The following is an 8,778-nucleotide window of genomic DNA, read 5'->3' as shown; positions in this document are numbered from 1 at the left end:
GAGCTCCAGGAATAGCCCACCGGGGTGAAGCCGGACACGGCCATGCTCCCCAGGGCTGGAGAGGATGCGGGGACGCCCCTTCCCTCCACTGGTAGATCACCAGGGGGTTCGAGTCCCCCTAGGCAGTCAGGGGGTTCGAATCCCCCTAGGCGGTCATCTAGGTGGTCAGGGGGTTCGAGTCCCCCTGGACGGCCAGAAGATCAAAAAGTCCCCACCGGTGGCAGGTTCTGGGTAAGAACTGCTGGGCCTGTGGTTGTCTTTGTCTTGTCTTTTTGTTGTCTGCTGTGCTATTTGTTGTGTTTGGAGGAATGGGGCAAACAGAGAGTAAGGGGACTCTTGACTCTTAATGGCTATAACTGGAGCCAACTGGGGTTAGTCTAACTCGAGACAGAGACTTTAAGGAATATTCCCAAGCAGCTGCCAAAACAACTTTGTTTCGGGGACATTCCTTGCCCTCTCTGCCACGATGGAGACTGCCTAGCCCCTCCCCCTTGCTGGCGGGAAAGCATGGTGTCTGCTCCTCTCTCGGAGCTGATGAGCCCTAGAACTGGGAACACTTTCTCTGCCTTCTGGTGGCACTTTGTTCTGTTCTTCACTGTCAGGAAACAAGAAGAGTGCCCCCTGGACCTAACACCCCCCTCTCCGGATCTTCCCACCCGGGTCTCAGGTAAACATTCGAAGTGGAGTGGGCCCAGGTGAAATGAAATCAGTATTTGAACTAAGTTAAATTTGTTGGGTTAATTAGGATAAACGTGTCTTTTGAGTTAACAGTAGTAAGTGTGAAACGTCAGAGTTTTTACTTAAACTCAAGTAAGCTCGTGTTATTTGTTAAAATGTGTGTTAAATCTATTACCAAAGAGATGACTAAACTGATGGTTAATTGTCTCAAAGTTTTAATGGGTAATTGTTAAAGTAGCTTTCAAAGTCTTTGCTAACCTAAAACTTTAAACCAAATGGGATAAAATGCTAGAGTGCTGGTTGCTGGAACTAGGTTTGTGCTTTTAAAATCTGTTGGGAAACATGTTTTGTGCTTAACTGATTGATAAATTTGCCATCTTAAGAATTCTGTTGTGACAGTTCACAATTGGTTTATATTTAATCTTCAGTAGAGGTTAATCTTCAGTAGAGGTTTCTTTCTTTCTTTCTTTCTTTCTTTTTTAAAGATTTTTATTTATTTATCAGAGAGAGAGGGAGAGCGAGCGAGCACAGGCAGACAGAATGGCAGGCAGAGGCAGAGGGAGAAGCAGGCTCCCTGCTGAGCAAGGAGCCCGACGCGGGACTCGATCCCAGGACGCTGGGATCATGACCCGAGCCGAAGGCAGCTGCTTAACCAACTGAGCCACCCAGGCGTCCCTTCAGTAGAGGTTTCTAAGAGTGCAAAATTCTGTTAAGTATAATTAAGACTGATGGAAATGAGAAATGCAACTCTGTAGAAAAGTAGGAAATATGTAAAAAAAGCTTTTCTGGTACAGAAAAGCTGGTTTTCTCTCTGTTTAAAAGGGCAAAGTTTTCTTCAGTTAATTGAAATGTGAATGATTTTCTCTTTGCCTGCCCAGAGTTGTAAATGAGATCTGTTTGGCTCATAAGGCTTCCTTGATATGCTAAGTTACCCACGGAGTACTGCTAAACCAATGATAAACCTTGGGTTACATTTTGTAGCTACTCTAGAGGTTCTATACAGTTCCTAGAGTTTAATGTTTTGATAAGGGTCATCACTTGGTATTTAACTATATCTGTTCTGAGTTTTTTTCATTTGGAATTGTTTTAGTTCTCTTGTAAGATGAATTCCGCCTTAAAGGAAATTCATGTGGGAAGACTTTCAGGACAAATACACATCTTTGATATGTTAAAATCCTGGGAACTGAAATGGGTAAAAATTTACAGAAGTAAAGGCTACATTCAGACTAAACCAGAATTAGTAACATGGGACTAGATGAACTGGAGGGTTGTAATGTTGTGTCTCTTAATGTTTTAAACATGACTGGTTCTGTAATGTTTGCTCCTCTAGACTAGGGAAACTTTTTCTTAACTTACCTGTAACTTATAGATATTTAAAGGTGTTCATTTTTTTTAAAAAAAGATTTTATTTATTTATTTGACAGAGAGAGATCACAAGTAGGCATAGAGGCAGGTAGAGAGAGAGAGAGAGGAGGAAGCAGGCTCCCTGCTGAGCAGAGAGCCCGATGCGGGACTTGATCCCAGAACCCTGAGATCATGACCTGAGCCGAAGGCAGCGGCTTAACCCACTGAGCCACCCAGGTGCCCCTAAAGGTGTTCATTTGTAAACGAATCAAGGCATTCAACTTTTCTCTCTATCTGAAACCAAAAGGGCTCAATAAGTATTCTTCCTTGGCAACCAGTCATTTGCATAAGTTCAATAAGAATCTGTTCTCCCTGTAACAGGACAGCATTAGAAGCACTGGTTATTTTACCAAGGCTTTGACTGGAACGTCATATTTGAAAAGACTCAGATATGACTAGCTTAAAGGAACTATGGTTGACTTTGTAAAACCTGGAGCTGTAAAGCCCTTTGGAACTGTTGGCCTGATACCTTGCTTACAGAGTTCCCAGCACCCTCACCAGGTGAGTAAAGAATGTCACTCCCTGGTAGGAGCAGGAGCCTCAAGATACTTTGGGTACCTCAGGGAGAGGAATTTGCCCAAGTCAACAGGTATTGCAGGCATGTCTGATGGCAAGTACGTGTCTTGGCTTCTGGCCCGGAGAGGCTACTAAAAGTTCAACCTAGAGATTCCTTATAAAAAGTTCCAGCAAAGCAGATTCTAAAAGATCTATATGATTACTCACTGTTCTTGCTGAGCTTACGTAAACAATTAGGCCAAGTTCGTTAAAACTGGACTTGTATTTCAAATGAATTAGTCCTGATTTGGATATCTCTGGAAATGGTTATTTTAGAGAGAAAAATTGTTTTAATAACATGCCTTTATGGGTGTCAAATTCTAGATTAGATTGTTATTAAGTGTTTGCTTACCTAAGCTAGACAGCTTAAGGTAAACTTCAGAGAAGTTGCACGATAACTCGTGTAAACGATCTTGCTTTTGCCAGTCAGTCAGCCCCAGATATAAGGAGGAAACTTCAGAAAATTGAAGGATTTGAAAGGAAGAATCTGACTGAGTTAGTGGGAATAGTAGAAATAGCCGCTGAGGACTATGGGTCTTGCTTGCGGGGGATGAGAGCTCTCTTACAGACTCTGCAGGGAAAAGGGTATCAGGCGTCAGCAATGAAAACACAGCTTTGTAAGAGCCACGCCACTTACTTAGGCTTTGGTCTCCATGAGGGAGTTTCTTGGGACGGTGGGCTACTGCAGGCTGTGGATACCTCGGTTCGAGGAGATGGCGCAACCTCTCTACGAACTGACTAAGGGAGGACTCACTATGGTAGAGTGGACAGCTGAGGCAGAAGGAACATTTTGGGAATTCCAAAGAGCCTTACTGAGTGCCCCAGCTTTGGCCATCCCAGATGTTACCAAACCCTTCCACTTGTATGTGGATGGAAAGACAGGGGTGACTGAAGGAGTATTGACTCAGACTCTGGGGCCTTGGCAGAGGCCAATAGCTTATCTTAGCAAGAAACTAGATCTAGTAGCAGCTGGGTTCCCCCTTGCCTCCACATAATTGCTGCCATGGCCCTCCTGGTCAAGGATGCAGGTATATTTACAGAAGTGGACTAAATTAGACTATAAAGGAGATTGGGCTAAGACTAGAAGAAAATTCGTAAGCCAGATACATCAGGGCACTCATTTGGGGACACGCAAGTTTAAAGAGCTTATGGGCAAAAAATAAATAAATAAATAAATAAATAAAAATAAAAATAAAGAGCTTATGGGCAAGCAGTTCTAGGTTTCTAAATTAGGGCGTATGGCTCAAGATGTGGTTGATAGATGTGTTCAATGTCAGGTGGTAAATGCGGAAAGAACTAGAATGGGAAGAGGGAAAAGAGAAAGAGGTTGCTATAGCAGAAATGACTGCTCAGTCTGTGCTCCAGTCACTGCAGGCATTACAGTCTGTCTTAAAAGAGCCCATACAGGGATCCAGATTGCCCACACTGGGACAGAATCGGAGGTGGAGCCACATTCTCACCAACCCAGGGACTTAGTTTGGATGCGCTCCCGCCAAGTGGGAGGCTTGGAGCCTCCCTGGAAGGGACCGTTTACTGTTATCCTGACCATCCCCATGGCAATAAAAGTAGATGGCGTCAGGACCTGGATTCATGCAGGTCACGTCAAACGAGCCGAGGATGAGAACGCCCCCCAGAGGTGGATGCTGCTGCCCATGGACCCCGCCGATCATGGACTAAAACTAATACTCAAAAACAATGAGTTCATTAAGTTCTTCGTTGCCCTTGTTGTTAAGATATAGGTGGGAGGTATAAGCAATTGCAAAATAAAGGAGGAGGGGGGCTCTGCATAACCTTAGGAGAGAAATACTGTTTCTGGGAGTCATTAAAACAGTCTAGCAGCTGTAAAAGGAGGGTATAGAACTGGCTAAAAAGTCAAAGATTTGACTAGTCTCCAAAGAAAAGGGGGGAATGTAAGGACCTATTTAGAAACTGTCCCTGCTCCCCTTTCCACAGGGGATTCATTTAAAAACAAGTCCCGGAAACCAGCTTCAGGTAACAAAGCCCAGTTACAAAGGTGGGTCACACCAGGTGGAGACATCCCATCAGTGGCAGGATGCATACTCTCTCCCTGGTTACCAAGGAGTATACGGGTCCCGCCTTTTGGGAGCCTTTTGGGCACCAATCCCAATCAAGGTGTAATAGGCTGGCTCTACCAGCCTACTAGGCTAGTACTGGTTCTACTGTCTACTAGGGTAAATTGTAATTCAGTTGGTCACCTAGCATCACTGTGGAGTTTCCTGTGTGTGTTACAATCTCTTTGGTCACCTGTGGTGCATGGCCAGGCCCAACCGCATGGCCTTTGCCCTTAAAAGCTAGTCTGTGAAACGGAAGGGTCGTCTTCTCTTGTAAGAGGTGCGTCCCCAAACGTTCGGTTAGATTCTTGATGCTTGGCGCGAAATAAAGCTTTGCTTGACCTTCACTTTGTATCAGTCTTGCTCCTTTAATCATGGACCCATTATTGGGGCATAAGAGATACAGCATTTTTACTACCTTCATAACTTTTTAAAAAATGGTTATTTATTTATGTATTTGTCAGAGAGAGAGAGAGAGTGAACACACAAGCAGGGGGAGCAGCAGGCAAAAGGAGAAGCAGGCTGCCCACTGAGCAGGGAGCCCAATGCAGGACTTGTTCCCAGGACCTGAGCCAAAGGCAGGTGCTTAACCAACTGAGCCACTCAGGTGTTCCCTTTCATAACTTCTTAAAAAAAAGAGTAGAATTGTCATTCTACTTTTCAGAATTTGAGGGTAATGTTAGCTAGTTATCAGTTTGTATCACATACCAGGTCCTGTGCCAAGCATCAAAATAGGACATGATGAGCGTGCTAAGGTCACAGAGCTGGGATGTGGGGATGGATGGGTGAGATTTGAACCAAAACATTGATTTCAGGATCCAAACCCTTTATACTTTCCCACTGGCTTATTTTTCTCCATACCTGAATTCAGACTCATTTCTCATAGTTTTTCTTTCTTTTTTTTTTTTTAAGAGGAATTGGAATAAACCTCTTAACTGTAAAGAATGAACAGTATTTATTCTATTGAGGCACAAGACTTTTTTTTGTAACAAGTCACTAGAATAAAGCTATTTATTAGTCCTACATCCAAGATAAAAATAGCATTATTGACTTTTCTTTTTTTAAATAACTGTATTTTGCTTTATTCTGTTTACATGTGACAGCCTCAAACCCAACACTTGGCTTTTGTTTCTTGACTTCGTTATTCTTTCATTATATCACAGAAACTTTTCCCCACTAGTGTATGCAATTTGCTCCTCATCCTGTAGGTTCTCAAAGAGCATGGCTTTCCAGCACCTGGGTCCTCCCCTTTGACTGTACCCGTGTCTGTCTGTGCTGGGGTTCTGCCCTGGTCCCATCACCCCTGAGGTGTCTTAGGCCAGAAATGCCAAGCAGGCTACATGTTATATGCCAACTCTGAACAAATATAAGTGCTGCTTGGACTCTAGGATTGAGGGAAGTGAGGCAGGCTCTTTCTGGGTTCCATTACAAAGACTGCTGTGCTTGATCCGTGGGAACACCCTCTGGACATATCTGGAATGAAGGACCCTGGGGGAAAAGCCTCATGCGGGCCACAGCCTCTGACAGGGGACAAAGCTTACATTCCATCCTTACCTTTGCAGTTGTTCTGCCTCCCAGGCTGTATTGTCTCACAAATTAGGTAGCTGAGAAGGCATTCTGAAGGCCATGAAGGTACAGGTAGCTTCCCTCCACCCTGGAAAGAGCAGCATAAGCCCCAAGCTAGAGGGAACTTGGAAGGATAGCTCACTCAGGGCCCTATGGGGATCCACAAGTTGCAGGCCATGCTGGCATTAGCTTCTGATCCTTTGGAGTCCATTTCATCCAGGGAAAGATAGCTGGCTGGCTGTCGGAGGTAGATGCAACTTGGGAATAAAAACACTTTTCTTTGACATACCGAAATAACCTTAATCTTTGGATAAACTTTAAAGAATTTCCAATCCAAACTAAAAAGTTTTGTCTTCGATGTGCTATCCAGAAACCAAAACAGAGCAGAAGGACCATCTTATTTTAATCCGTTCCAGAAAGAGGGCACACTGCTTTGGAAAGCACTGTCTCAGCAGAAAAAACCAAAGGCACAAACATAACCCCAACTTTGCCTTCCACTTCCCCGTGATACCCTGGATGGGGAGGCAGCTTCTTTCAGCTTACTTTGGGAATGTCGGGGTGCTCCATGAGAGTGTCCAGGGGTCAGCTGAAGTCTTCCACTCTCTGATTGTGGGTTTTGGATGCTTCAGGATACTTTTCACTTGCTGCTTATCCTGCATCTTCTCAAAGGCTGCCTGAAGGTAGGTCTGCTTGTCCAGGCCATGCTGCTTCTCCTCTTTTTCATTCATCCCTTTTGCTCATTCCCATTGTTTCCAGGAATTTTACCTTTGTCCATCTATTTCTTCCTCCGCTTGGTCATGCCAAGCTCTGCCACGCTTTTCAGCTTTAGGGGCTCCTTTTGGACCTGCTTGTATGCCTCCATGAAGCCCATCTGTTCTGCATGGATAAATGTTGTTGTGATTTGTCCCGCATAACTGACCACCTGGACATGCATATACACAGGCAGGCTAAGGAATGTTGTTTGGGAGACTTGTGCTGTGTGAATAACCTTGGGAGTCTGATTGTTTAAACTATATTATCTGGCCTCCATGTCAGAACTAGCCCTTCTGTTCTGGATGCCAGGAGCTACAAATCTTTTATTTTTAAAAAATTTTTTTACGGCTCGGGTCATGATCTCGGAGTCCTGGGATCGAGTCCCGCATCGGGCTCTCTGCTCAGCAGGGAGCCTGCTTCCCTCTCTCTCTCTCTCTGCCTGCCTCTCTGCCTACTTGTGATTTCTCTCTGTCAAATAAATAAATAAAATCTTTAAAAAAAAAACAAAAAAAAGATTTTATTTATTTACTTGAGAGAGAGAGGGGGAAGGCATGAGAAGGGAGAGGGTCAGAGGTCAGAGGGTCAGAAGCAAACTCCCCACTGAGCAGGGAGCCCGATGTGGGACTCGATCCCTGGATTCCAGGATCATGACCTGAGCTGAAAGCAGTTGCTTAACCAACTGAGCCACCCAGGCGCCCAGAGCTACAAATCTTATCTCACATCCCCTCCTGCTCCAGGCTCGGCTGACCCCCAGCATGGAATCCAGGAAGGGAGGCAGATACACAGCCCAGATTCCTTGAAAACATAGAAACATGATAACGTGGAAATGCACCTTGCTCCAAACTGCATGTAGGTGAACAAATGTTTCATTTCAAACCCTGTGATTTGCCCTATAATAATGGCCCTTATGGGGATGGTCAGTTGGAAGTCTCACCCGAGGGGAGGATCCTTGACTCTGGCCTCTCTATCGGGACTCCAACCTGGCTGTTTCCACTGGGTTCCCTGGCTGATGAGGCTGGATGTTCAAAGTACTTGATTTGATGTAACTTTGCCTTATTTTCACTTATTGCGTACTATGAGCTTCATCTCTGTGTAGATTCCTTTCCTCTCCTGTTTCTATTAGGTTTCTGTAATAAAGTTTCCTTTCTTTTTCAAAACGGAAACACATCTGTTGTAAATCCTTTGTTCAGAACATCTTCTCAGATTTACTAATTTTTCTTTTCCTTTCCCTTCCCTTTTCTTTTCTTTCTTTCTTTCCTTTTTTTTCTTTCTTGGATTTTATTTTTTCAGACAGAGAGAGCAGGCGGAGAGAGAAGCAGGCTCCCCACTGAGCAAGGAGCCAGATTCATGCAGGCGGGATTCCCAGGGCTCTGGGATCATGACCTGAGCTGAAGGCAGACATTTAACCACTTGAGCCACCAAGGCGTCCCATTATTGACTTTTCTGATGAAAAATGTACTTACATGCTCAATATTTAAAAACAAATAAGGTAATATATAAAGTATTAGTTACTCAAAAATTTCACTGCCCATATGTTACCTTCAAGTAGCTTTCCATTACTCCAAATGTTTTTCTAATATTTTATTTTTTCTATTATTTCAGTAAACATTTTATTGATGCATAGCATTCATACAAAAACACACACATTCAAAGTGTAAAAAGATTCATCAAATGAAATAAAGGGAACACATTCATTTAGCTAGCACCCAGAGAAGAAACTACCAGTACTCCAGAAACCTCCATTTGCACC

The 8,778-nt window shown here is 44.0% G+C and overlaps 1 pseudogene; it reads right to left on the bottom strand.

Moving 5' to 3' along the window:
* Positions 1–6,809: 6,809 nt before the first annotated feature.
* LOC122899782 lies at positions 6,810–7,137 on the bottom strand (annotated as a pseudogene).
* Between the last annotated feature and the right edge of the window lie 1,641 nt (positions 7,138–8,778).

The sequence above is a fragment of the Neovison vison genome, chromosome 1 (genome assembly GCF_020171115.1).
Source record: "Neovison vison isolate M4711 chromosome 1, ASM_NN_V1, whole genome shotgun sequence".
NCBI classification, from domain to species: domain Eukaryota; kingdom Metazoa; phylum Chordata; class Mammalia; order Carnivora; family Mustelidae; genus Neogale; species Neogale vison.
This window is presented reverse-complemented; position numbering and strand designations above follow the sequence as displayed.